The sequence below is a fragment of the Elephas maximus genome, chromosome 6, assembly GCF_024166365.1.
Source record: "Elephas maximus indicus isolate mEleMax1 chromosome 6, mEleMax1 primary haplotype, whole genome shotgun sequence".
NCBI lineage: Eukaryota > Metazoa > Chordata > Mammalia > Proboscidea > Elephantidae > Elephas > Elephas maximus.
The window spans coordinates 137,439,875-137,466,299 of NC_064824.1; positions in this window are offsets into that span (position 1 = coordinate 137,439,875).

The window sequence follows — 26,425 nt, forward strand, 5'->3', positions numbered from 1 at the left end:
CAGACCAATCACAGGGCAACTTGCAGCCCAGGGCCAGACAAAAAGTATCAAACTACAAGTTATCTACAGCTTACCCAGGAAATGTCAAAACAGCCTAGAAAAAAGTAACAAACCCTCTGGGGTAGAAAACTAGGGCAAGGGTAACTCTTCAGGGCTTAGTGGAAAAATTTCTCTAGCTGTTTTTCCTAAGAGCCAAGGCCAAAGGCCACATAAAGGAACTCATTTCACCATAGTACCTGATGAAAGAAAGCTATGAACCTTCTTCCAAAAAAAAAAAAAAAGCAATACATAACATTTCATGTCTTTTCAATCACTTCATATGCGTGCAGAAGCAGGACCGTGAAAAAGGAAGACAGAAGAAGAATCAATGTGTGTAAACTGTGGTGTTGGTGAAGGATATTGACTATACTATGAACTGCCAGGAGAACAGACAAATCAGTCTTAGAATAAATAAAACCAGAACAATCCTTAAAAATGAGGATGGGAAGACTTTAACTCCCTTGCTTTGGGCGCATCATCGAGAAGAACCAATCACTAGAAAAGGACCCCATGGCTGGCAACAGAGAGGCTCAGCGAAAATGACGGAAACCCTCAATGAGATGGATTGGCACAATAGCCAAAACGATTGGCTCAAACGTGTCAGCGGTCATGAAGATGGCACGGGACCAAGCAACATTTTGTTCTGTTATATATAAGAGTTCCACAAGTCAGGGCCAACTGGATGACAGCTAACAACAACACGTACCATTTCCGGGGCTTGTGGAACAAGATAAACCCTTTCTGGAATCCTTGCTGAAGAATCCTCAGGTGACCTCTGAGCTATCTCCCAGGTCTTGAGTTTTGTAATTCCAAGATGAAATGCCTATTTGGAGGAGTGGGTGGGAGGCATTAAGCTGTCAGCTTCCCTGAAGTGCAGCCTGCCCTTTCACAGTTCTCCTGGGTCTCATTCAACTAAGACTTGGGAAAAAGGAATGGTAAGATGCTAGTGGGAAAAAGGCTATCGGGTACGGCTGGATGCTGGGCATACTTTACATTTTTTCTAAGACCACAAATATTTCCATGTTCTGAAATTCTTATTCCTACTTCCTAACACGTGCTTGAGTTTGTCCCCTATACATCCTGCCCACTTGTCTCACTGTGTTCGCTTTGATTTTCCTATCTGCACTTTTCTGATAATCATCAATCCATGTCTATTATTAGTATTGAATCCAAAAGGCACTCATCAGGGAGAAATTTTAGCCCGTTGCTTTACCTCCGTTCTTCACGTATAGCAATGTACTTCCTTTTATGTAGCTCACACCCAAGAAGAGAATGTGTCTGATTAGATAAATAGAAACACTGGAGTCCAAGGATTGTGCTCTGGGTTGAGGGCCCCCTCGCTAGCAAGTCTCCTGAGATAGGTTCCCCTAATCTCCTTTCTAGGCAAGATGTCTGACTCATTCCTGGCCTTTCACCCTCTATGGGACTTCCTTCCACCATTTTTCTTGTCCTGCCCTCAATGATCAGCTTCACCCCCTGAGGCTCCTCCCTCTGCTATGGGCCCAGACTTAGCATTGCTCCCCTCAGTGGAGCTGGGGTCATGTCCTCAAGAGACTGAACGTGAATTTTTTAAGCTGTCAACAGTGTGCAATCTCTGGGTTTCAAGTAACAGAAACCCAACTCTAAGTATTAAGAAAAAAGGGGAGTTTATTTAAAGAATTAAACAGCAAAGATGTCACTAATGACTAAAGTGTGCTTGACCCAAGCCATGGTCTTTTCAATTGCCTCATATATATGCGAAAGCCAGACAATGAAAAAGGAAGAGAGAAGAAGAGTTGATGCATTTGGACTGTGGTGTTAGTGGAGAATACTAAAGATACCATGGACTGCCAGAAGAACAAACAAATCAGTCTTAGAATAAATATAACCAGAATGCTCCTTAGACTTTGACTCATTCACTTTGAACACGTCATCAGGAAAGACCAAGAAAAGGACATCACGTTTGGTAAAAAGTACAGGGTCAGCAAAATGAGGGAAACCCTCAATGAGATGGATTGACACAGTAGCCAAAACAATTGGCTCAAACATACCTACATTCATGAAGATGGCCCAGGACTGAGAATGTTTCGTTCTGTTATACATGAGGTCATCATGAGTCAGAGCCAACTCGATGGCAACAGCAACAACATTTAAAGAATCATGGGATGTCACAAGAACTTAAAAGTAAGAATTCATCTGGACTTCAGAAAGTAATGAATCTTAGGAAAAATGCACTTTCATGAGTCTCCACCCTCGCCTCCCCACCCAGCTACTTTCATTGCTTTGTTCCACATGGCAGAAACCACAGTGGTAGGTTTAAATTTCTGGCACCTGAAAGAGCCTGGCTTTTCTTTTCAATTTCAAGTCCAAACACAAAGAATGCTCACCTGCTTCAAAACAAGAAATGGAACGGAGGACAGGTAAGCCACAATCCCGAAAATGGGGTGGAAAAGGCACTGGGTGGAAAGAGCTCCTCTCTCCTCCTGTTAAGGTCCTATAATCGCTGATCCCAAGTTTCTCCAAGCCCCTATTTATCCAGATAACTATCTTAACAGAGGCTTAGTTCCTCATGGACTGCCAGAAGAACAAACAAATCTGTCTTGGAAGAAGTACAACCAGAATGCTTTAGAAGCAAGGATGGCAAGACTTCATCTCACGTACTTTGGACATGCTATCAGGAGGGCCCAGTCCTTGGAGAAGGACATCATGCTTGGTAAAGGGTCAGAGAAAAAGAGGAAGACCCTCAACGCAATGAACTGACACAGTGGCTGCAACAATGGGCTCAAACATAGCAACGATTGTCAGAATGGCGCAAGACCGGGTAGTGTTTCATTCTGTTGTACATGGTGTCACTGTGAGTCAGAACCAAATTGATGGCACCTAACAACAGCAACAGTGCCCCAAAACTGTTCTAATTAGTACATCCCCATATGATTACTCCTTGGAAACCCTATGGGTCAGTTCTACTTTGTCCTATAGGGTCACTATGAGTTGGAATCGACTCGATGACAACGGGGTATATAGACTATATAATAGCCACTACCTGGAAATTTGAGTTTTAAATACGTCTTCCTCACTGTATCTTTGCCATGATGGCAACCAGATGGCCCCAAGGAACAAGCTCTGCCACCTGGGTCTCATTAATAATGATTCCTCTTCCCCCAGCACACTGCTGTCTCCTGGAAGCACAGTTGTGGTGAAAGGTCATTAATGTCAGGATGAAGGAATTCACAAAGTCTGTGAAGGAAACACCCTCAAAGGACATGCACAGAAGTTGGTACCAGCAGGGCACTTGGGTGCTTGTTCATGCTGAGCCGGTCACGCTGTTCGTATCATCCAAGTGACTGCCCCAGTGCACACATCAGCCGAAGTCCACTCTCCACCACTGACCACCATCACCGTTTCTTGGTGACCAGCCAAATGGTATGCTCCTAAAAGTGGGAAAACGTATTCAATGCTGCTCCAACTTCTGCTCTAGAAAATGAAGTTGTCTCAAGCTTAAGATGGTTTACCTCTTTTCTTTTGGATTCCCTTTGGAAACTCTGAGCAAAAGAGTTCCCACACACAGCCCTTCTCCAACCTTGCAGAAGAAGACCTTCTAGGACAGTGGTCATTCATCTGGCATCTTTGGCCCCACAGAAGCCACAGACCCCCTGGCATTCATGTGTATTTCTCTATGAAGGTCTTAGCTTTTGTCAGATTCTCAAAGTGATCCATAAACCAAGAGAGACTTCAAATGGCTGTTTTCTGGAAGGAGCCAATGGTGACCTTGCCCAGCTTTCTTTAGATTTCACCCCATCCACTGATATTTCCTTCTGCAAGCCAGGCATAATGGAGGGGGCTCACGGAAAACACTAGCTGAGGTGATTCTCAGAAGGGAAACCAGGGCCCCACCCAGATGCACCTCAGAGAAGAGAGACAGAGAGGTTGGAACCTCTTCCAACCTCTCCCCTCTCTCCCCTCGCGTTCTCATCACCTCCTACTGACTTAGGTTGTTGTTGTTGTTAGCTGCCATTGAGTCAGCCCCCAACTCATGGCGACCCCACACCCAGTGGAATGAGGCAGCCATTGGAAATGCAGCTGAAGAACAATCCAGAAGAGAACAGCATGGCTACGTGATTTGAAGGAAAGGGCCAAGAGGTGAAGTTGGAGGGGAGAAGAGGAGGAGGGAACACTGCCTAGCCTCATCCAGGTGCAATAGGAAAGCCCTCACGTTTGCAGAGGTCAGTGACGCGGATGAAACCTGGGTTTGCCTCTGGCTGGGTGGAAAGCAACTGAAAGGGTCAAGAGAGGGGCCAAGCAGGAAGGCAGTTACTGCTGGTGGGGAGGTCCAGGTGAGAAACAGGGGCAGCCCCAGCTAGCCTGGGTGTAAGGCTGGGCAGAAAACCTGCAGCTTGGTTCTCACTACCCTCTCTCCTTCTCCAAACCCCATCACCTTCCCTTTAAAACATCTCCAAGGAGTCCCTGGGTGGTGCAAAGAGTAAAACACTTGACTACTGGCCCAAATTTTAGTGGTTTGCACCCACCCAGAGGCACCTCAGAAGAAAGGCCTAGCGATCTGCTTTGGATAGGTCATAGCCTTGAAAACTACATGGAGCAGCTCTACACAGCACATATGGGGTCACTATATGTCGAAACTGACTCGACAGCAACTAAGAACAGCAACCCCAGCCCCCAGCTGCCAGCTGCTCCAGGCCCCTGAGAGAAAACGAGAGATAACACTTTGAGTACCAGAATCTAATTTCAAAGAAATCGACCGCATCTCATCAGGCTTTCCACATCATTGCTATCAGCATTCTACTGCCCACAAGGGCCACACTCGTGGTCCCAAAAGATCTTCCACAAGAAGGCATTTTCCTTTTCCAAACCTTCAATGAATCTCTCTCTCTTTCTGTCTTTTTCAATAGTTTGGTGAAATCAATATATGTCTATTTGGAGGCAAATCTGAGAGCTTTGATGAGAAGATTTTCATCATTTTCAATCATCTATGGCAGACGTCATCGATTAGCAATACTGCAAAAACTGATAAGGTAGAATGCACACGCAAGAGGGACAAGATTTTCAAAAGATGTTTTAGGCATTTAAAATCAACTTCAAAATGGATTAATTTACATAAGATGCCCCCCCACCCCCACTGTATATATAGCCCATATCCTGTATCTCTGAGTCATTTGGCATCAGTGGCGTAACTGTCATCTCCAGGAAGCTTGAAGGATAAGTGAAGAGGAAATCTTTCCTTCTCTTTTATTGCATGTTGTTTTGCTCCAGTCTGCAAGCCCTGAGATACTATATCATAGATAAAAAATGAACAGAACTACTTGCTCATTCCTGGTGAGGCAGCCTGCTAGGAAGACCATCATCTAGCAGCTCTGGAGTAGAGAACAGCAGGAGAAGTTGCCTTTGGTAGCCCAGGCATCCTTCCTCAGCCAGGAACTGCCAACTTCAAAAACTACTAACTTCTGCTATCAAGCTCTTCTAGCACTCAAAAGTCACGTAATATTCTGATGTCAATTTAGCACGGTGGAGACACACAATATTCTAGTGCAAATGTGTTAGTTATGTTAGAAACTTAGGTTCAAAACAAATGCTATGTTCATTAATTAGAAAATGTTTCTAATGAATCTCCAAAAGTAATTTCTCAAATGAGGTATCATTGTATATCTCCTAACCTAGCTTTTGGAGCCCTGGTGCCGCAGCGATTAAGAGTTTAGCTGCTAACCAAAAACGTCAGCAGTTTGAATCCACCAGCCACTCCTTGGAAACCATACAGGGCAGTTCTGCTCTGTTCTACAGGGTCGCTATGAATCGAAATCAGCTCGACAGCAACAAGTATAACAGTAAGCTAGTTTTTCCCCCACCTGCATTGTCCTGGTGTTCTAGTGAAATATCAACATAGAAAATTAGTCAGTTGATTTACATATAACTAGCCAACTAATTTAACTGTAATTCCCCAAAACCTGAAGTTTTGATAGTTTGGATTTATTGTCTTCTGGGGCACAAAAGGAAACCCTGGCGGTGTAGTGGGTAAGTTCTATGCCTGCTTACCAAAAGGTCGGCAGTTCAAATCCACCAGGCGCTCCTTGGAAACTCTATGGGGAAGCTCTACTCTGTCCTATCAGGTCGCTATGAGTCAGAATCGACTCGACGGCAATGGGTTTGGTTTTCTGGGGGGGACACAAAAAGCCCTCTCCACTTGCAAATAAACATTTCACTTTATGGAGATTAGCTATCCCCCAGACAATGGGTTCTGTTCAACACTCAAAAGTTGTCTTGTTAGGTGCCCCCAACTCGTGACGACCCCATGCACACTGGAACATAACAATGCCTGGTCCTGCACCATCCCCATGATCAGCTGCAGACCAGCCTGTTGTGATCCATAGGGTTTTCGTTGGCTGGTTTTTGGAAGTAGATTGCCAGGCCTTTCTTACTAGTCCATCTTAGTTTGGAGGCTCCACTGAAACATGTTCGGTGACATAGCAACACACAGGCCTCCACTGACAGGTGGGCGGTGGCTGCATGTGAAGTCTTATTCAGGGAAGAGAAGAATTCTACCACTGAACTGCACTTGTCCCCAGATCAGTTGCCAAAGAGTTGATTCTAACTTGTGGGAGGCCTCCTGTGTGTCAAAGTAGAACTGCGCTCCTGCAGATCACCAGGCCTTTCTTCCAAGGCACCTCTGTGTAGACTTGAATGAACCTCCAACATTTTGGTCAGCAGCCAAGATCGTTAATCATTTGTTCCACCCAGGGACTCCAAAGTTAACTTAGCTCCTGTTGAAGCAAAGGAAAAGCGATCCGTGAAGCATGACCAAACTCAGGTGAAGTTAATGTTATTGAAATTGGACTTGATCGCCTCCACTAGGGTGTGCTGGGACTCTGGCAGCTCCAAGAGTAACAGCTGAGCAATCACCCTGATGCACTTGACTATTAGCCGGCTGAAGGACTGCCCGTGAAGCTGTCAGCTTCTACATCCTTGCCTTGGCTGGTTGGTCTTTCCCACTGTCATCTTCCATGCTACCTCTGGCTTTCAGGGCTGGCAAAGGTCTGTGAACCACCTGCGCAGGGCAGTGTGTGGTCTGGTCCCCTCAGCAGAGGCATCTGGGCAGCCTCTTCTTCCTCTGCTCCCTCCAGAGCTGGTCTAGTTGGTTTGTGCTGTTGACACTCTTGATAGAGACTGTCCTGAACCACTGGGGTCCAGGAGGGAAGGGATCTCTTTGACAGCGATATGCTGGAGAACCAATTAGTAAATTTTCAGGAGTTTTGCAATCCAGTTGTTAAACTATTGGTAGCTTCGAAGCTGATGCACTGGGAACATTTACACCATGGAAATTGGCCAGTGCTAAAAATCAGGGCTTTGTTTTTTTCCCCAGAGAGATGATTATTAAACATTAACAACATACTCCTGGGGCTGGTTCATATCTTCGCTAGCAGGAGAACCAGACACAGAGTTCCTAACTGCTTTCTCCGGCACAGGAAGACCCAAGATGATACCCGACGGGAATCAGATTTCCTGGAAGAAAGCGTGATTGAAGCCAGCGGTTATATCAGAGGTATTTGTCCATTTGGCGCTTGAAACCATGAGTCACCTCTGCTGCTTCTCACTGCATAATAGATGTCTGGGGCAGCTTGGAAAGGCTGCATTGGAGTTTTCTTTCATTTTTCAGTATTCCTTCTCTCTGATTCTGTGCCGGGGCCTTAAAGGGAAGGCAAGGTTGGTATAAGTGGCTAATAAGGCCATGCTACATTCCATTTCCTGGGCAGGAGATGAATCTCTGAGTGAATGCTTAAATAACGTCTGCCATGGATCGAATTGTGTCTCCCCAAAATACGTGTCAACTTGGTTAGGCCATGAATCCCAGTATTGTGTGGTTGTGCTCCATTTTGTGATTGTAATTTTATGTTAAAGAGGATTAGGGTGGGATTGTAACATCCTTACCCAGGTCACATCTCTGATCCAATGTAAAGGGAGTTTCCCTGAGATGTGGCCTGCACCACCTTTTATCTTTTAAGAGATAAAAAGGAAAGGGAAGCAAGCAGCAAGGGGGACCTCATACCACCAAGAAAAAAAGCACTGGAAGAAGAGCGCATCCTTCAGACCCAGGGATCCTATACGGAGAAGCTCCTAGTCCAGGAGAAGATTGATGAGAAGGACCTTCCTCCAGAGCCGACAGAGAGAGAAATCCTTCACCCCGAGCTGCACCCTGAGTTTGGAAACAGGAGGGCAAGGCCATTGTATAAGTGGCCTCAGAGAACAGGGGATTATTTTTCAAGCCTTGAGGGCTAACATAATGTGTTCTGCTGACTTTCTTGGTGCCTGTTATCCCTTCTTTTCCTCCAATTTCTCCCATTTGTAATGGAAATGTCTACTTTGGCCCTGTTGTACCACTGGACTTCGAAAGCAGGTAACTTGTATTCTAGATTTCACAGACGGAGAGGAATTTTGCAGAAGATGAGATTTTGGACTTGGAGTTGATTTAAGACTTTTGGGATGACATGATGGGGTGAATGTGTTTTACATGTGGCAAGACATGAATTTGGGGGGCCAAAGGGTAGAATGTTATGAATTGAATTGTGTCCTCCCAAAAAACATGTGTCAGCTTGGCTAGCCCATGATTCCCAGTATTGTGTGATTGTCCTCCATTTTGTCATCGGATGTGATTTTCCTGTGTATTGTAAATCCTACCTCTACGATGTTAACGAGGCAAGATTAGCGGCGGTTATGTTAATGAGGCAGGACTCAATCTACAAGATTAGGTTGTTTTAAGCCAATCTCTTTTGAGATATGAAAGAGAGAAGGGAGCAGAGAAACAGAGGAACCTCATGCCATCAAGAAAACAGACTGGGTGCACAGCATGTTCTTTGGACCTGGGGTCCCTGTGTGGAGAACCTCCTGAACTGGAGAAGATTGATAACAAGGACCTTCGCCTAGAGCCAACAGAGACAGAAAGATTTCCCCTAGAGCTGGCACCCTGAATTCAGACTTCTAGCCTCCTAGACTGTGAGACAATAAATGTCTCCTTGTCAAAACCATTCACTGGTGATATTTCTGTTATAGCAGCACTAGATAACTAAGACAGTGATAGTGAGAGACTGAAAGATTTCCCCCTAAAATCAGGAACAAGATAAGGATGTCCGTTCTCACCACGGCTATTCAACATTGTATTGGAGATTCTATTCAGGGCAATTAAGTAAGAAAAAGAAACAAAAGGCATCCAAGTTGGAAAGGAAGAAGTAGAACAATCTCTATCTGCAGATGGCATGATCTTGTATATAGAAAATCCCACAGAACCTGCTAAAACCATTAGAGCTAATAAACTGGGTTGGCAAAGTTGCAGGATACAAGACTAATATACAAAAGTCAATTGTATTTCTATACACTAGCAACAAAAATCCAAAAATGAATTTAAGAAAATGATTCCATTTAGAATAGCATCAAAAAGAATTAACTAGGAATAAATTTAACAAAAGAATTTATAATCTGTAAAGGAACAGAACTCATACTCTGAAAACTACAAAACATCACTGAAAGAAATAAAAGAAAACCTAAATAAATGGGAAGATATCCTGTATTCATGGATTGGAATACTTAGCATTGTTAAGATGGCAATAGGTCTCAAATTGATCTACAGATTTAATGTAATCCTTATCAAAATCCCAGCTGCCTTTTTTGCATAAATTGATAAGCTGATCCTAAAATTCATATGGAAATACAAGGGACTCAGTCTATCCAAAACGATTTTGAAAAAGAACAAAATTAGAGAACTCATACTTCTCAATTTCAAAATACTTAAAGCTACAGTAATCACAACTATGTGGTACTGGCATAGACCAGACTAGACCAGACCCAGTACCATCAAGTAGATTCTGACTCATACCATAGACCAGACCAGACCAGACCCAGTGCCATCAAGTAGATTCTGACTCATACGCACCCTACAGGACAGAGTAGAACTGCCTCATAGAGTTTCCAAGGAGTGCATGGCGGATTCGAACTTCTGAGTCTTTGGTTAGCAGCCATAGCACTTAACCACTATGCCACCAGGGTTTCTGATACTGGCATAATAAAAAGAGATAGGCAGATAGATAAATTAAAGAGTACTGAGAGCCTAGAAATAAATCCATACATCTGTGGTTAATTGATTTTTCATATGGGTACTAATAATTAAATGGAAGAAAGAGTGGCCTTTTCAACAAATGGTGCTGGGACAACTCGATATCCACAAGTAATATTGGGTTCATCACTTGTCATGATGTTTATTGCTCCAGCTGTAAGAATTTTTGTTTTCTTTATGTTGGGGTGTAATCCACACTGAAGGCTTTAGTCTTTTAACTTCATCAGTAAATGCATCAAGCAGTCTTCAGTTTCAACAAGCAAGGTTGTGCCATCTGCATATCTCAGGTTGTTAATGGCTCTTCTCCCACCCCTGATGCCATGTTCTTCATAAAGCCCAGCTTCTTTTTTTTTCTTGGATTATTAGGCAAAGACAGTAAAGTATAATTTAAATTTTTTACAGCCAAAATAAAACTAATGAATCTATGATATAATGAAAATTAAATAGAAGTAACTGAGTACCTTCCAGAGGAATGCAGATAAGAGAGTAATGTAACAAACTAAAGGGTGCTTTTAAAAATTAAAAGGTACATAATTGAAATTAATAATCATTATTGTTGTTGTTGTTAGTTGCTGTCAAGTGGGTTCTGACTCATAGCAACCCTATGTACAACAGAATGAAACATTGCCTGGTCCTATGCTAACGGACGTTTGCAACTGTTTCTTCTCATTTTGAGTCATGCCAAATCAGCAAATGAAGGTCCCGAAAGCTTGACTCCATCCACATCATTAAGGTCGACTCTACTTTAAGGACACAGCTCTTCCCCAGTGGTATTTTGAGTGCCTTTCAGCCTGAGGAGCTCATCTTCTGGCACTGTATCAATGTTTTACTGCTAGTCATAAGGTTTTCCCTGGCCAATTTTTTTAGAAGTAGATTGCCAGGTCCTTTTCCTAGTCCGTCGTAGTCTGGAAGATCCGCTGAAACCTGTCCACCAAGGGTGACCCTGCTGTATTTGAAATACTGGTGGCATAGACCCCAGCATCACAGCTACACACAAGTCACCACAGTACAACCAGCTGACAGACAAGTGGTGGTTACAAGAGAAAATATAAATAAATAAAGATTTAAAAGTAGAGCCAGTTTTAAAAGGAGCAGAAACTCTAAAACTTCTAAATGCAAAAATAATTAGAACTTGAGTGAAATGAGCAGTAACATATAATTAAAATCATTAAATATCATCAAAACAGTGCAAAAAGCCCTAGAGGTCATTCGAAACTAAGGCCATTGAAACCGAAGATCCCAAAAAGGTAAAGGAAGGAGACAAAAGAGGTGCCTAGTAGGGTCTCGGGCCTCAGCCTCAGGGACTAGCAGAAGTGAGGGCCAGAAGGACACTCCCCCAAACCACAGTCCCTTTCACTCCCCTGTGGTTGCCACCTGATTGTGCAGAAATCACACGTAGGGTAGTAGGTGCCTTCACGACCCCTCTAAGTTTAGAAACGAGGATGACAAGACTTCAGCTCACTCACTTTGGAAGCATCATCAGCAAACACCAGTCACTAGAAAAAGAAGTCGTGGTTGGTTAAGTAGAGGGTCCAGGAGCCCTGGTGGTGCAATAGTTAAACACTCGGATGCTAATCAAAAGGTTGGCAATTGGAGCCCACCAAGTGACTCTGAGGGAGAAAGATCTGGCAATCTGCTTCTGTAAAGATTACGGCCTAGAAAACCCTATGGGGCAGTTCTACTCTGTCACATGGGGTTACCATGAGTAGGAATTAACTTAACGGGACCCCATAACAACAACAAAGTAGAGGGTCAACAAAACGAGGAAAACCCTCCATGAGATGAATCGACACAATGGCTGCAATAGTGAACTCAAACACACTAAAGATCATGGAGAAGGCACAGGACCCAGCAATGTCTTGTTCTGTTACAGGAAGGTTGCCAAGCATCAGAGTTGACTCAAAGGCATCTAACAGAAAGCCTTCTGCAGAGCAGCTTTCGTCTCAGCCACACTAGGCCAGGCAAGGCCCTCACCCAGCCTCCATTCCAGTTCAGGGATCTGTATTTTGTGGGAAGGGAGCCATACGGGCCCCCACAGAACCAAGGAGTCAGCACATCTGCACCCAGCCTGGAGGAGGACCACACGTCCTCCATTGTGTTATAGCTGCTCTCGCCTGGACTCTTTCTCTGTGGAGTCATTTCTTGGGTGCACTCTTACCCACACTCTGCCTGCCTGGCATCCAAATTCTCCTATGGGACCTGGGCTACCTCAGACACAAAATTTCTATTGTTGACGGTGGCCAAACTTGATCCCAGGAAGACTAAGACTGTGCCGTCCTCAGACAGTAGTAGAGAATGAGACCCAGAGACTTAATGTGACCCAGAGACTTCCAAGCAAGCCGTTAATTTCCACCACATAAAATAGGACAGGAACCCTGGTGGTTCAGTGGCGAAGAGCTATGGCTGCTAACCAAAAGGTCAGCAGCTCAAATCCACCAGCCACTCCTTGGAAACTCTACTCTGTCCTATAGGGTGCCATCGACTTGATGGCGACAGGTGTGGTTTGGTTTTTAGTAAGATAGGACGATGCAAGTTTAAGGACTCTTAGTTCATCGTCATGGGAGCAGTCACAATAAAAAAAGGTGCTTAAAACTCACCGCACACTGGAAAATTACATGCACACTCATTCTCGCCCCCCTGAGATGCCTGTGTCCACAGCATCTCTCCAGTTGTCAGGGAGTCGATTCTAACTCATGACAACTTCGTGTGTGCAGAGTAGAACTGTACTCCGTAGAGTTTTCAAGGCTGTGACCTTTCAGAAGCAATCACTGGGCCTTTCTTCCAAGGTGCCTCTGGGTGGGTTCGAACTGACAATGTTTGAGTTAGTAGCCAAGCAATCAAACTCTTAACCATTTGCGCCACCTAGGGACTCCGTCCAAGGTTTCACTGGGTGTTAATTAGTGCTTGCTTGGCGCCCCCTACCATCAAGTGGCACCTGTAGTGGGCGGCCCCCCCTTTGTTTTCATGCACTTGTTCTGCGGCTTCCTCTTTACAATACCATCACCCTGAGCAGTGGGCCCAGCCTGGAGGAAGTAAAGCAGCCATTCTGCACTGTCTCCAGGGTCACACTGGGAGAGGGTCTCAGCTTCACCAGCAAACTGCTGGGCTACCTGCCCAGGGTTAATTAAAAACCAGCATGAATCCCTTGGCATGAAGGAACCCCCCAGCTTTGCATGCCTCAAGTTCCTTAGCTCTTCAGAGCCACACTCATTCCGTACCCCCAGTCCTGAGCCAAAGAAATAGAAAATTGTCCTCCAAGGTAAGGCCAATCTCAGGAGCTGAGTGCTGGACTTCCAGAAGATGCCCAGGTGATGCAGGCTGTCACTTTCACAGAGGTGAGGGCATACAGCCACCAAGCCTTTGACTGGAGCATCAAAAGACAAGGAGGCGGATTGGAAACAGAAGAAGAATGAGGACGTAAATACGGAAACTGCCAACATTAAAGGGAACATATGTACAAATGGTTTGTGTTCAGCTACTAAATGAAAGGTTGGCAGTTCAAACCTACCCAGAGGAACCTTGGAGGAAAGGCCCTGAAGATCTACTTCCCAAGGGTCACAGCCTTGAAAACCCTATGGAGCAATCCTACTCCGCACACATGGGGTCAAAATGAGTCACAATAAACTCTACGGCAACTGGTTTTTGTGTTTTTTTTAGGCAGCTCTTATAGGTTGATTGTGTCCCCCAACAAAACATGTACCTGTGTATGTATGTGACCCTATTTGGAACGAAGGTCTTTGCAGAGGTAATCAGGTCAAGATGAGGTCATAGTGGACTAGGGTGGGCCCTAATCCAATGACAGTTGTCCTTAAAAAAGAAGAGACAGAGAGACAGAGGGAAGATGATCATGTGAAGAAGAAGGCGGAGATTGGAGTGATGAGGCCTCACACCAAAAAACAGCTGGGGCCACCAGAGCTGGAGAGACAAGAAAGGATCTTCCCCTAGAGCCTTCAAAAAGAGCCCTTCCCTGCCCACAAACACAAATTTGGACTTCTAGCCTCCAGGACTGTGAGACACAAATTTTTGTTGTTCTAAGCTGTCCAGTTGGTGGGGATTTATTTTAGGCTGCTCATAAAATGGCTGAATCCCTAGCTCTGATTTCAGCTCTGCTATCTCATGGTTCGACTGATTGAGAACTGCTAATACAGTGGAGGTAGACACCCTGCCCAGCAGACCTGTTTTCCGATTGGAGACAACAAAGATGAGCCCCTGGGCATGGGGCCTGGCATATAATTGTTGTTGCAGAAATCACCTATCACTTGTTAAGTAATCAACCACACCTCCTTCCAGGGAGGAGCCCTTGGCTAAACAGCCACTCATTTGGACATGTTCTTATTTGCACGCGTATAACGCTTGGAATGGTCTCCTGTACCAACTAGCATTCTGGCAATGCCTAGAGCCCAAAAGAAGGGAGCCCGTATGTGGGCAGTGAAGCGTGAGCTTGGCAACTATGATAGTTAAGATTGTGTGTTAACTTGGCTGGGCCATGCTTCTCAGTGTTTTGGCAGTTGCATAATATTGTGATCACTTTCCTGTCGAAATTTGATATGTGATCACCCCCATGATGGAATCTGCAGAGTGGTGCTGGCGGGGGTGGGGCCTGCGGCGGCTCACCACACCCTCAGCCTTCATCTCTCTGCCTGCCACCACCTAATTCCTTACTGCTTACGTGGCAAGAGTTGTTGGCTTTTTCTGGATCCAGCAGATGTCTCTTGTCCAACCTCTGGTTCTTAGGGCCTCAGCTAGCAGCTTACCTTTCCATCTGGTCGATCTTCACGGCCTACGAGCAAGAGTCCTGCTCCCCAACCTGCTAATCTTGTGAATCAGGAGAAACCTTGCAGTCTTGCCTGCCAAACTAGGGATTCCTCAACTTTCACAGCCTGTGAGCGGGAGCCCTGCTCTCCGACCTGCACATCTTGGATTCACTAGCTTCCACAGCTCTGTGAATTGGGAAGAGCCTCTATTCTGATCCAAGGACTTGGGATATCCCAACCCCTACAATGTCATGAGCTGTTTTCTTGATATAAATCTCTTTATATTTATTTATACACTTTATTGGTTTTCCTTCTCTAGAGAACCCAGCCTAAGACAGCAACTGAGGGGCAACCCGCAGTGGCAACACTGGATTCCATGAGCCACTTCTTCTCCAGTAAGCCATCTATGCATGTCTGAAGACAGCTGGGTATCATAGAGTATCACAGCATGGTTCTCTTTTGTTGATGGTGATAAATATCTTTCCTTATGCATACTGAGGTACCAAGTCTATGAGGTGCCACCCCACTTGACCATTCTCAACTTTGTCTCAACTGGACTATGCGGTAAAGAACACGTTCCATAAATTCCACTTCTAGGAATTCAGTCTGGGGGTGGGCACAAAGTGTTATCTATAAAGATATTCCTTATATCATTTTTATTGTGGCAAAGAAATAGAAACACAAAACTTGCAGATGGGTGAAATGACCTAAAGAGCATTCATATAGTGGACTATTGTTGTTAGTTGTCATCGAGTCGGCTCTGACTCATGGTGACCTTACATACAAGAAAACTAAACATTGCCCTGCTCTGTGCCATCGTGATTGTTGGGATGCTTGAGCCCATTGTGGTGGCTAGTGTGTCAGTCCATCTCATGGAGGGTTTCCCTCATTTTTGATGACCCTCTACTTTACTGAACATGATACCCTTTTTTAGCAATTGGTCTTTCCTGATTACATGTCCAAAGTAAGCCTACTATTACTTTTTTACTGCTTTTTGAGAGGAAATGTACAATAAGTCACAGGTGCCAACTCCATCACACAGGGGACCAGGTGAGTGTCAGGCTTTGAGGAAGTATATGGCATTTCACTGAGGAATTACAGCCACCAGGACGGGTGCTGCGTTGCTTAGAGCGCCATCCCTGGCATCGGATTCCAGACAAGAAGCCCTAGATAATCTTAGACTGATGTGAAGAGAGAGAGCAGGAAGTGTGTAATTCTTAGTGGCTGACCTCAAATTCTTTCCCTTGGTGAAACCCACAACCTTCTGAGGTTTAACTGGATCCCTGTGGCCTCCTCCTTGGCCTGCTCATTGAAGTTTCCATCTAAGAATGTCAGCACACTGCGAAGGGCCTTAGAAGGCATCTCGTCCAGCCCACACATCCTGCAAAGACTCTAGAACAGCTCTCTTTTCCTTACATTGTAGAATTTTCCTTCCCTGGGAAGAGATAGGACCCAGACTCAGCAAATCATATCTGTCAAGTACTGTCATTTTTAGAGATAAAAAAAAGTCCCCCTCATTTGGATGTTGGTGCAGATTAAAGATGACCATGAATTCTATGGCACTTCTCTTAAAGAGGGATCTGCATCTCAGGTGGTCTCTGTGACTGCTTGACCAATAGACTGTGACGGAAGTAGCAATGGGTCAGTTTTTGGGCTTAGGCTTTAAGAGACTGACGACTTCTACTTCCTGCCTCTTACAACACTTACTACTGATTTCTAATCACAAGACTCTGAGAAGATGGAGCCACATGCAAAGGCCACATATAGACACTCTGGTGAACAGCCCCTGCGGAGATCCACACTGGCAACCAGCAAAAACAGCCAACCTTATAAGTGCATCATTTTGGATGCCCAGTATAGTCAAGGGATGATTCCAGCTCCAGCCATCATCTGACGGCAATGCAGAGATATCTCAAACGAGAACCACCCAAATAAGCCCAGTCAACCCATAGAACAAAGGTAGATAATAACAAGTTAGTGGTTTAAGCCACTAAGTATTGGGGTAGTCTGTTACGCGGCAATAAATAACCAGATCAAGAGCCTATCACACGTCCCTCCCTTAAAATCTCAGGCTCAAAAGAGCTTTAGGAGTTGTTCCTTCGTTCAAGTTATATTTATTCAGCACTTACTATGGGCCAAGAAGTACTCCAGGCAATCAAGATTCAGTGATGAAGAGAACAAACAAGGTCCCTGTTTTCACAGAATCGAAAGTCTAGCTTGGAGTAAAAGGAAAACAGAAAATATTAGGTAGTGAAAAATGCAAAAAATTAAAAGAGAGAAACTAATGTAACCTTGAATTATATTTTATATGATATTAATATTGCTACTCCAGCTTTCATTCTGTTAATATTTATCTACCTCTTAAATATCTACTTTTTTGTGTCAGCTTAAATTTTACTCTTGCAAACAATATCTATTTGGATTTTGCATTTTTAATAGATGTGTTCACTCATTATGTTTGTAATTATTGATATATCTGGACTTATTTTTTCCATATTGTTTTGTTTTTTAGCCGTGATTTTTTCTTTTATTCTCAATAATTGTATCTCCTTTACAATACCTCCTCCAAGTAATTGCCCAGTTTCTGCTTAAACATCTCCAATTTAAGGATTTCAACCTCTGATGTATCTGTTAAATACTATATTGGTGAATAATCAAATTCTCCTTAATTCTCACCCAATGTTCTTAGTGTTATACCCACATAGAATGAGTCTAATCAATTTTCTTCTTGACTAATACCTTCTACTATCTTCTACTTCTATTGCAAATATTTTAGTGTGGCCATCATGCTCTTTCTCCCGCAAGCCTTCTTTCTGTAACATCCCCTGTTCCTTCTTCCCTTTTTGCACAGGACGTGGTTTCAAGAACCATTACTCCACTTTGTCATCATCCATTTAAAGTGTGGTACCCATGTCTGGAGGAATTAGTCCAAGAGTAATCTGACCTGTCCCAAGAACAATGAGACTACTGCCTCCCTCATTCTAGACAAAGTGCCCACATAGCAGTGGCTAAGCTGGCATTGACTTTGGGGAACTGAGATACTATTGATGCACAGCAAACTCCCTGTCAACCGAAGTATCTCTGTCTGTCCCCTGCTGTGAAGCCACAGCTCCTTCGTCTTCCATTTTACAGTCGAATTGTCTTAATGCAAGTACCAGACTGTACAATTATCCCCAATCAAACTTCATCTTGTTAGAGTCAGTCCACTGCTCCAGGCTGTCAAGATATTCTTGGATTTCTCCCAACATTGTGTCATCTGCAGAAGTAGATGTTTTCTTCAGATTTTTATCTCTGAGATTCCCATGGCCCTAGTCCAATAATGTTCTATAGCCCTTGTCTTATTTACAGGAAATACAGTCTTACCTGTTGTCACTTAGTGATGGGGGCAGAGGGCAGAACAGAAAGTTATGCCCAAAGAGCTTGCATATAAACCCTCCCTGAGCTCAACTAGTAAAACTTTCACACAATGGATGTGATTAGCCATCTGTAGGAACAAACTGAGAGATTGCTAAAGTGTGACAGAGAAGTTTGGAAACACCCAAAAGACCAAGCAGGAAGCTCAGGAAGGCAGGGTTGCATTGTGAGTGGCATGTAATAAGCAGAAACCTACTCATTTGTATGGCAGACTGTTTGTATGCAAAAAGGCGCCTGTCAGCTCTGGTAGCATGAAACAAAAAGCAAAAATGAACCCTCATCCATTGCTTGTTGTTGTTGTTAGGTGCTGTCGAGTTAGTTCCAACTCCTAGAGACCCTACGTGCAACAGAATGAAACACTGCCCGGTCCTGTGCCATGCTCACAATTGTTATTATGCCCATCATTGCAGCCACTGTGTCGGTCCATCTCGTTGAGGGTCTTCCTCTTTTTTGCTGACCCTCTACTTACCAAGCATGATGTTCTTCTCCAGGGACTGGTCCCTCCTGATAACATGTCTAAAGTAAGTGAGACATAGGAGTGCAGGAATGTAAAATGGTGAAGCCACTGTGGAAAACAGTTTGGTGGCTCCTCGAAAAGTTGAACACAGAGTTGCCATATGAGCCAGCAATCCCAATCCTAGTATATATCCAGAAGAAGCAAAGGCAGGTATGCAAAGGGAAACCTGTACACTGGTGTTCATTGCAGCACTATTTACAATAGCCAAAAGGTGGAAACAATCAAAATGTCCATCAACGAACAAATGGATAGACAAAATGTGGTACATAAACACAATGGAATACTACATAGCCATAAAGAGAAATAAAGTCCCGATGTGTGCCACAACATGGATGAACCTTGAAAACATGATGCTGATCAAAAGATGTCAGTCACAAAAGGACAAATACTGTATGATCTCACTTATATGGAAAAGGCAAATATACAGAAAAGATTTATAGTGGTGACAAGGGATGGGAGGGAGGGGGAAAAAGAGCACTTTTTTATTAGGGGACATTGAGTTTATGTAATAGTGGGGGGATAATTTGGAAAAGGAAAGCGAGAGTGGTTGCACAACATGAAGGATGCAATCCATGTTATTAAAGTGTACATGTAGAAATTATTAGAAAAACAAACACGGAAATTCTTAGAAGCAAGTGTTGCCGGCATCCTAAAATCAACCATAACAACTCGTCTGGCAAGGGGGAGGCAGAGAGCGGCACTTGCCCCCACTTGCAAATCCAAGGGGGTGCCAGATGATGCACAGAGTGACATTCTAGGCACCACAAATATGAGAGGCTCCTGACCGAGGCAGCTGGACAAGAGGCAGGAAGGCACTTCTGCCGACACGTCACCGCCATCAGCGCCTATTCATCTTGAAATTGGAGAGTGGGCACAACTTAGAGATGCTCCTGGGCACTCGTTATCCTCGCTATGTGTCTGGCAAGGCCACCCTTTAGGCAGTTACTCAAGCCACCTGAGCTGGGAGCTGCTTCCTGATATCAGCTAACATTGTGCTGGCTGTGCCCCCCCAGAAATTGCTAGCACCGGACTTCCATCGAGGCAGGCTCAGGAAGGAGAACGTGTTTGCCGGACTGTCTCAAGCATCCCTTCACGGGCATATGTCTCCTGAAACTTAACAGACTAGCATATGATCCACTGATGTGTGTGGGTGTATATACACCTATCAGTGTGTCCACCTGCCTGCGTCTGCGTCTCCGTAACCGCCTAACCAGCTAAAGAGAGCATCAGCCACGGGGATCCAGGTGACCCTGCCTCTAAGGAAAACCTCACCCTCAATGCGATGGCAAAATCAAGTTTCTCAAGATGCAAAGTTGAGGACCAAACCCTGGATGTTAAAGAATGGGCTAAGGTAGGCACCTTTTTGTGTAACCATCTAGGTAGCCAGGTGGTGATGCCCAAGTAATACCCCTCTTTCTTATCACCTGTTCCTCAATGGCTACTGGTTTGAGTTTTTTTTACTTCCCAGAGGAAGCCCTAGAACCGTGGATGCATTATTAATGACTCTCACTGCCTAATGAAGCCTTGCTCAGTTCTTAACAATACTGCTCATTATTAAATCCAATACTCTTAGTCAAACAAAACACACTTGTTCACCACTTTCCTCTAACCACCAGCATCGGCTAATGAAGGCTCCTTGCACAGAAGCAGTGATACCAGATATGCCCACTTACATTCTTTTTGTGTGTTTATTTCTTCTATAGATCTTGTGTGTGTGTGTGTGTGGTGTGTGTGCTTTAAGTGAAAGTTTACAGCTCCAGTTATTTTCTCACACAAAAATTTACACACACATTGTTATGTGACCCTAGTTGCTCTCCCTATAATGTGACAGCACACTCCCCCTTCCCACCCTGGGTTTCCCGTGTCCATTCAACCAGCTTCTGTCCCTTTCTGCCTTCTCATCTCACCTCTGGACAGGAGCTGCCCATTTAGTCTCATGTAACTACTTGAACTAAGAAGCACGCTCTCCACGAGTATCATTTTATGTTTTATAGTACAGTCTAATCTTTGTCTGAAGAGTTGGCTTCGGGAATGGTTTCAGTTCTGGGTTAACGGAGAGTCCAGGGGCCATGAGTTCTGGGGTTCCTCGGTCTCAGTCAGACCATCAGATCTGGTCTTTTTACCCTGCATACATTCTTAACATTCCTCTCCGTCGGTCCTCCTGTGAGGTTTTGTCATTTGCCTGGATAATCCCTGCTTCTCTTCTTTCCCGCCTTCCTTAAACATCAAGCATCATTGCCAAGCCTAAGCTTACCTGGTTAACATCAGAGTTAATTAACCAAATTAATTGCCACCCTAAACAGTCAGTTCTGGAAACTGACTTGAGCCTATTCTGACTCACAGAGACCCTATAGGACAGAGTGGACTGTTGCCTAGGGTTTCCAAGGCTGTAATCTTCATGGAAGCAGACTGTCACATTTTTCTCCCTCGAGTGGCTGATGGGTTTGAATCATCGACCTTTCTGTTAACAGCCAAGGGCTTAACCCCTGCACCACCAGGGCACCAGAGGGAAATGACTCCAGTGGCCATTAAATTGAGATTTCAGCAAGGGTCCCCAAAGGCCTATGCTTTATGAGGCAATGGGAGGATTTGGAGACAGCCCCAAGCCCACAGAAGTGCTGGGACATTCTCCTCTAAGTCCCCCCATCTTCAAGCAGCCTGTGCTTCCACCACAGGGAAAGTGTCACACAGAGAAAATGGCAAGCGGAAGTAATTGCCTCTTAAGGAACACCACCATAGCTTTGGAATTCCGGAAGAGCTAGTTCAATGAGGCCTCACGGGGTTGTGATTTCCGGGTAGTTAATTTTGCTCTGGGTTTCCCAGAACATCTCTATTTCCAGAAGGATGTCTTCAGAAAAGCAGGACTTGTTGTACGACATGGGAGTGACGTGAAGGAGGACACTTTCAGATGTTGGCTAATCAGATCTCTGACAATGAGGCACCCAAATAGATCAAGCCCAAGGGATTAAAAACAATTTAGGATCATCCAAAGGCATTTAATGATAAGGCTGAATGTGCCATAAATTTAAACACCAAAATTAAATCCAGTCACTGGGAGCCCTTCACAGAGACACAGAGAGCCTACAGAACAGGGTGTTTCGGCCAAGCCCGTAAGTCCCAGCATTGCAAACCCAAAGCAATTTCCCCTGGTCTGAAAATCAAATTGGGAAGAAATCAAGATTTTTTTTTTTTCAGAAATATTCAGAGGAAAATCTTAAAGACTAAAGTTGAACACAGGAAAAATGTGGAGTTCTGTTTCCTTCTAGGATGGAGAAAGCTAGAAAAAGCATCACTCATATCCTAAAATAAGGCTCCTGAGTGTCACACTGAGGGTGCAACGGTTAACTATTCAGCTGCCAACTGAAAGGTTGGCGGTTCAAACCTGCCCAGCGGCTCTATGGGAGAAAGACCTGGTGATCTGCTTCCGTAAAAATAACAGCCAAGGAAACCCTATGGAGCAGCTCTCCTCTGTCACTCGGGTTGCCATGAGTGGAAATCAACTCCACGGCAACTGTTTTCTGGAAGGCTTGACCCTCTGCCTGCTCTTGCCCTAATTTGGCAATTACCCTCAGAGAGGAGAGTATCTGCTGATCTCAGTTCCCTGAGGAACAATTTATCTGTCTTGAATTTTGTTCCTTTAGACCTCTTTCAGTCACAGCTCTTAGATGGCTTTTTTAAATATATGATTTTCTGCTTTTCGGAGTCTTTTTCTAGCTCTTTGTGGTGCTGGTGATGGTCCCTTACCATTTCCTGCATCCTAACACGAAGAAGAAAGCCCCATTCAACACATGTGTGTTGAGAAGTGGTTACATAGCAGACCCTGTGAACATGGCTCCGGATACAGCGGTGAGTAAGAGACACAACTCTAGACCGGAATATCAAGATGCCAAGCAGGGTTTCCAGAACAATGAAAACAGCGAGGAGGAAGAACCGCTACCTTCCAGAGCAAGTTTTTTTTTTTTTTTTAATTTTATTGTGTTTTAGGCGAAAGTTTACAGCGCAAATTAATTTATACACAAATTGTTTTGTGACGTTGGTTGCAATCCCAGCAATGTGTTGAAAGGGACAGCGTGAGAAAGAGAGTGTAGGGGCCTAACATCCTGGGCATTGTAGCATTGTTTCTGCATGGCTTGCACAGTTCGCTTTTGCACACCCCGGTGATTTTGTGATTTGTGGTTTTTTTCCTCCCTCCCGCTCCCATTCTCCATGATTCTATAAAGTTTAAAATTAACCTATGTTCCTCTTGAACAAGCAGAACAACAATCAATAAAATCTGGGAAGAGACAGCCAGACAATGGGGGCCCATCTTGTGACTGAAACCAGGATGGCATCAGAGGACCTCTAAAGAATACCCACAGAAGGTCAACATGTCTGAAATGTGGTCAACATGCCCCGCCTCAGAAGGGAACTGCCATTCTCCAGATTCTTCAAGCCTAAACCCTAACCCTATAAAACCCGGCTGTCGGTCTCCAGCAGACAGACTTTGGAGGAGCCCATTCCCCTCTGTCTCTTGTATACTGGTGTACAATAAAGCCCTCTTGCTGCTTATCTCACCCCGTCTCAGTATTGGCTTTGCAGCAGGCAGCTCAAATCCGTGTTTTGTGGTGTCAGCTCTCTCCTCCTTTCCCATTCCACCCTGGGTTCTCCGTGTCCATTCATCTAGTTTTCCTGTCCCTTCCTGCCTTCTTATCTTTGCTTTTGGCAGGTGTTGCCCATTTGGTCTCATGTACTTGACTGAACTAAGAAGCACGTTCCTCACATGTGTTATTGTTTGTTTTATGGGCCGTTTAATCTTTGGCTGAAAGGTAGACTTTGGGAGTGGCTTCAGTTCTGTGTTAGCAGTGTGTCCAGAGGCCATAGTCTCAGGAGTTCCTCCAGTCTCTGTCAGACCAGTAAGTCTGGTCTTTTTTGTGAATTTGAATTTTGTTCTACATTTTTCTCCCGATCTGTCTAGGACCCTCTATTGTGATCCCTGTCAGAGTGGTCGATGGTAGTAGCCAGGCACCATCTAGTTCTTCTGGGCTCAGGCCAGTGGAAGCTGTGGTTCACGTGGTCCAGTAGTCCTTTGGGCTAATATTTTCCTTGTGTCTTTGGTTTTCTTCATTCTCCTTTGCTCCAGAGGAGATGAGACCAATGGATGCATCTTAGATGGCCACTCAAAAGCCTTTAAGACCTCAGACGTTACTCACCAAAGTAGGATGTAGGACATTTTCTTTATGAGCTATGTTATACCAATTGACCTAGATGTCCCCTGAGACCATGATCCCCAGCCCTCAACCCCAGTAACTTGGTCCCTCAAGGTGTTTGGGTGTGTCTAGGAAGCTTCTATGACTTTGCCCTGGTCAAGTTGTGCTGATTTTCCCCTAATTGTGTGTTGCCAGAGCAAGTTATTTTTTTTTAATAAATTTAATTAATCTGATTTATATTAGAAGTAGGTAAATTTTAACATATATTCAATGTTATTTTATTGTTTCTCTGCTAAACATCTATTTTTATGCACCTTTAATATTGCCACCTGTGCAAATATACAAAACTTTCCATACTTCTTCCCTTCATTGTTCTCATACTGTCTTGCCCTTAAACACCACGATGAAAGCCAGCCCAACCATCTCACTCTAAATAGCACCTGGATAGGTTTTGGAAAGAGTAGATATTAAATGCATAAAAATATCAACAATAAAGCCTCTTTCTAGGTAATTTGGCTTCTTCAAAGCTATCATTCAATTAGCTTTGTATTTTTTCAGTGTTAAGTAACATACCAATTGACAGCTAATATTTACATCCCTCCCACTAAATAATTTGCTGGAATGTACAAATGCCAGGTGGCCGCACGGTAAGCAAAACTCATCAAGGCAGCACCTACAGGATACCAGGCAATCAGCTGTAAATTGAAAACTTCAGTCTGTTTGCTTTGCTGCACAAAACAATGCAAATGCTTTGACTGCTTCTGAAGAATCAATCAAATACTCCGTCATGATCAATTAACCAGAAAGTCCTCCCCAGGCGGTGGTACCCAACTCCACCTCCACGGCTCCCACAGAGCAGGCAGAAACAGAGAAATGGACTTGGAATGGCAAAATCTAGTTTTTCTTCTCGGTCTGCCATTAATGAGCCATATGTCCTGGGCAAGTTACTTCCCCCACTCAGCCTGCAATTCCTCGCCCAACAAACGAAGAGTTTGACTAGCCAAACACCCCGGTACCTGCCATCTGTCACATCCTACGTTTTGGTAATTGGCCATCAGTTGTTCTAGAAATGTATGTGTTCATTCAGGACTAGCTCAAGGCCAGGTAGTGAGGCAAGGAGAACCTGTCCTTGGCTTCCTTAGCCTCCCTTGGCTCCACCTCACCTCCAGAATGGTGTTCCTTCCCTCTTCCCCACCATAACCTCTCTCTGAGCACTCATACTTAGGGGAAAGCACTGGCAACAAACTTGAAAACTTGCCCAACTTCAAGTTCAGAAAAGAAAGAAAGGCGTCTACTGAGTAGTGGTTATACATTGGGCTCGGAAATCAGACGTGCCTGCGTTGACATCCTGCTTCTTCCAGCTGTGTGACTCAGGCAGGTCACATAAACATTGTACCTATCACAGGATTTTGATGAGGATTAGTCAAGGAAAACCAGAGAAGGAAGGTAATGGTGCCTCAATGGTAGAATTCTTGCCTTCCATGCAGGAGACCCAGTTTCCCAGCCAACGTACCTCAAGCACAGCCACCACCCAGCCATCAGTGGAGGCTTTCGAGTTGCTGTGATGCTGAGCAGGTTTCAGTGGAGCTTCCAAACTAAGATGGACTAGGAAGAAAGGCCTGTCAAGCTACTTCTAAAAATTAGCCATTAAAAACCCTTTGGAACACAACAACTTGATCCACAACCAACCGTGCAAATGGCGCAGAACCGGACAACATTTTGTTCCATTGTGCATGAAGTTGCCATGAGTCAGGAGCTGACTTGACAGCAGCTAACAAGATAAGAAAATGTATGTAAAGCCCTTAGAACTACATTTGACATTTCTCAAAAAATTAGGATTCAACAAATGGTAAATGTCATTATTATTATCCCTCCTTACAGCAAGTGATCAAAATGTTAAGATAATAGAATTAAATTCTTTGATAGTTTGGATTATTGTTCAGCAAATGTTCATTCTCCTCTCTTCACATTGTGGGTGGAGCATACTACCCCACCCACTGAGGCTGAGCTTGGCCATGTGACTTATTTCGCCAATGGGATTTTAGTGGGATAATGCAAGCAGAAGCTTAAACATGCTTCCCTAATTTGACTTGAATTCTGGAGGTTTCTAGACTCTTCCAAGAGAAGAACTTGTCTAGATGCCCACTCCCCATACAGCCTAGGAGCTGCAATGAGACCTGTGGATCAGACCTGAGCTCAGCCTGCAATCTGGAGCCCAAAGTCCAGACTAGCCCAGTTAAGCAGTAGTCAACCCATGTATGTAAAAATAAATTCTTGTTGTTTTAAGCCACAGGGTTCTGGAGTAGCTCATTATAAAAAGAAAAAAACAAATCTGTTGCTGTTGAGTTGATTCCGACTCATAGTGACCCTACAAGACAGAGTAGAACTGCCTCATAGGGTTTCCAAGGAGCGGCTGGTAGATTCG